We start from the raw sequence: 4255 nt of genomic DNA, 5'->3' as shown, positions 1-4255 counted from the left end.
GCCCGACCAGGATGTGCGGAAAGCTTTGCTTCCCCTGTTGCCGCCGGCAACCCTGGCCTGCTCTCTCAAGCTCCATTCTGCCGCCATTTGTTTCAATTTGTTTACCTTCTATAACTGAAACTTTGTAGCTTGAGTGGAGGCTTAGGCCTGCAACGGCTATGGAAAGCTTGGCTTGCTCTGTTACCTGAGAAACCTTGCTCTCCTTGGCTGTAGCCATCTTGGATTGGGGTTAATTTGCATACTTGCCCTGATTGGCTGGTGGGAGTGGCTTGGCTGGTGGGTGTGGCTTATGTAGCGGAGTGATGGTTAATTTGCATATTACCATTTTATTAGAGAGGATGCTTACAATAGAAATTTTTGAATATTTGGAAATGTATATAAATAAAATTATCTGTAATAGCCATTGTTAAATATTTGGCACATTTTTCCATTTTTTAAATCTATGTGTGTAAATGACATACATAGAAATATATATAAAATATATCATATACATTTATTATGTGTGCATATATATTCACATTAAATGTAATTCTGTGATCATAGTTATATATATTGCTTTTTCATTTAATATTATTTTATGGAACATCCCATATTATTAAATTTCTGTCAAAAATGATTTATAACAGCTACATAGCAATTACATGTATATATCATTCTAAATTTAGGTATTTAGATATTTAATTTTTTAAATGTCTGCTTTATAACTTGTATTGTGATAAATAATCATATATAATGTACTCTAATTTTTCTCAAGATTAACTTCCATAAGTGAAATTAGAGGATCAAAAATTATGAACATTTTTCCCTGGTTGGGTATCTCAGTTGCTTAGAACATTGTCCCAGTATGCCAAGATTGCAGGTTCGGTCCCCTGTTAGGGCACATACAAGAATCAACGAATGAATGCATAAATAAGTGGATCAATAAAAATCTCTCTTTCTCTCTTTGTCTCTCTCTCTCTCTCTCTCAAATCAATATATTAATTTTTTAATTATGATCATTTAAAAGGTTATAATGCATATCTCCTTCTACAAAGGTTTTACAAATGTAAGTGGAAAATATAAACTTGTAACTATAGTGTATTATAGAACCCGTTTTTCTTTTTGTATGTTTTGCCTCTTGTCAACCCTGAGTATTTATAATAAAATAGACATGAATATATAGAAATAAATAAACCTTAACCAATTTTATAAATAAAAAATATCTCATTCAAATTTTTCATTCTTTAACTATGAATGTATTTTCATACATTTATTTGACATTTCCACTTATTTTTTTGTGATTTGCTTGTCAATGTTTCTATCAGTCAGGATTTAGCCAGAAACTACTCTAGGTATTTCAAGCAGGAGGTAATATAATATAAGTAATTAGAGGCTTATAGCACAGTTGAAAAAGATGGGACACAAATCAGGGAAAGATGTGATTTGCTTTCAGGAAATCTGTGACATATCACAGAAATATCAAGAAAGCACAAATAATGAGTTCAGCTGCATAAAGCAACAATAATATGCAGGACACCAGATATTCCCGGTAAAACCTCACATGTGTTCTTGGCTGAAGCCTTCATTCCTACACAACACTGTTATAAGATAAACAATGGCTTCTGCTTTTCATTTATGTTCTGAAACCTCACAGGAATTCCTTTCATTGGTAGATTGTAACCAAGAATTCTGCTGACAATGATTCTTTTAGCCATTGCAATGCAGAGAAAAACATAGAAGGGGGAAATGGTTTAGAGAGGCCAATAGGTAATTTGGTATAATGTCCACTGCACATATGGGTGTTTCCCCTTTTATCTTATTGGTTTATAATAACTCTTTATATAGTATGTTAGCCATGACAATGTGTCCTTCAAATCTCCTGCTGCATAATTGAGCACAACTAACTGACAGTACTAGATTTTGTCCTTCTGGATCCATCTCTGTGCTCATGCCACACTTCTTACAGGATGGTCCCAACCATTGGTTAAGCATGGCAGAGGTTCAATGCAGGCTGGTTATTACTTGACTAAGGATTTCTGGAATGGGAGAGTTTGTCTCAATGACTCCCCATCAGTTGGCAAAAACTTTCTTATAACTACAACAGTCTGATACTTTCTCAATCTTCCTTCTTTCCACTCTGCTTCATAAGATTCTGACTTGGGTCATTGTCTGGAGGCTCCCCTCCAACTTCTACTTTTTCCTTCATAAAAATTTCCCCAAAAGGAATGATTAATTATGGCTTGGTGTCCACTTCTTGGAGGACCAAAATTAATGCATACATTAAGGATGTCAAGAGAAGCTCTCCACATAAGTTCTCTCTAATCAACAGAAAATAATGTATTTATTTATACTTTGGCAACTTATGAACCTAATCTTCCCATATTTTTGCATATTTTATAAGTTTCCTAGTCAGTGATTTTTCTCCATAGTCAGAGGGATTAACCTCATGAAAGAACCTAGAGGAGCTTCCCTACTTCTTTTTACTTAGAGAATTTTCCTTCCATACTTAGGGCTTCCGATAGGACTGAATTTAACCCTTGTGAAGCAGATGAGAGTCTGAACTGATTTTTAAATTATTCTAAAATGAAAATCTTATAGAGTAAGTATTGAGAAGGAGAGGTCCCTTAACATCCTCTGGCTGTATTTAAGCAGAAAATACATGGTTATTCCAAAGGCTTAAAAGTAGAGAATCTCTTCTACTTTATTGGAGGATAAGCTTAAGTTCTGGATCAATATTCAGAGTTTTTATTCAGTCTTGTTAATTTAGCTTCTGTTAATGCAGTTTTCTTGTCTTCTGTGAGACATGGGACATAAATTGATAAAAATAGTGTTGTTTCTCTGTCCAGCATAAGAAAAAGCAAAATAAAACCATTTTTTACTGTGTTTTTTCACTTTCTTAAAACCACCTTAATCATTTTTGTTTACTCTCTTATAGTCATCAAATGAATCCAGTTAAGAAGGTTATGACAAGCCCATTAAGTACATCAGAAGTTATGACAGTATGATTTTATCAGAAGTACCAATTTGTTATTGGGAAATTCTTGGAAAGAAGAGTTAAATTATCAACAGAAAAATAAAATTTTGGGGGGTAGAGGGGATTGGCATGCTGAGAATCCTGAATATCTATTTGATATTTTCAGTGACAAATGAGTTTTCAAATAGGAGAAAGCAAGTAAATTTCTAATGAAGCAAAATAAATACCAAATAGACCAGTGTATAGGGTTTAATCCCTTTAGCCTTCTTTCCATGCTTCTTCTCAAAACAGGAAATCTTAATTTAAAAATGTACTTGCTATGCAAACTCAAGTTCAAGGCAAAGAACCCTAGCCTTCTTCTCCAACTAGATTTGCATTTCCCAGTTCCCACATATAGAAATTAGGTAACTACCATCTATGACAGAAAAAGCAAAATGTATAATGAATTTACAATGGGAGCATTTGGGAAATCAAAATGACTGTTGATATTGATTAAATTTCTTGGGGATATACTCAGTTTGTTACTTCCTGTATTGGTCAAGGTCTAAGTAAGGAAAAGATTGCACAACAAAAAGGGCTTAACAAAGAATGATTAATGAAAGCTCTATTGGTGGTGCTTGGACATTTGGTTCTCCATATGGAAAAAGTAAAACAAAATTAGAGTTCTATCTCACTCAAAATTAAATAAAGTTAAAATAAAGATCTAATATAAAAATAAAAATTTAAACAAATAAAAAGAAATATGTGATAACATATTTTCATACTGAGATTCAAGAAATGTTTGTTAAGACACAAAAATAGAATTTTTGAGAAAAATTTAACTACATCAACATTCAATACTTTTCAGTATGATAAAAGGGATCAAAAGGTAAGGTTTCATTATAACTTTAATTGGGAACAAATATTGTAAAATGTATAATAGGCCAAGATTACTTTCCAGAGTATGTATGTTCTGTTGTTTTCTAACCTCCATTGTTTCTAAGAAGTCAGTCAAATTTATATCATTGTTTCATTATACATAATGTATAATTTTTCTCTAGCTGATTTAAAGATTTACTCTTTCTTTTTGGATTTTAGCAGCTTGGTTATGATGTGTCTAGGTATGGCTTTGTTTATATTTATCCTTCTGAGCTTCTTGGATCTGTAAATTTACAGTTGTCACTACTTTTGGGAAAATTTCTTCGAAGATATTTTTCTGCCTCATTCTCTTTCTCTTCCTTTCTAGGATTCCAATTGCATGTATTGTATTCCACTTCATTTTGTATTGTTTCACTAATCTCCAAGGCTACATTTATTTTCTTC

This window comes from Cnephaeus nilssonii (assembly GCF_951640355.1).
Source record: "Cnephaeus nilssonii genome assembly, chromosome: 5".
In the NCBI taxonomy this organism is placed as follows: domain Eukaryota; kingdom Metazoa; phylum Chordata; class Mammalia; order Chiroptera; family Vespertilionidae; genus Cnephaeus; species Cnephaeus nilssonii.
Note: the sequence above shows the minus strand (reverse complement) of the source record.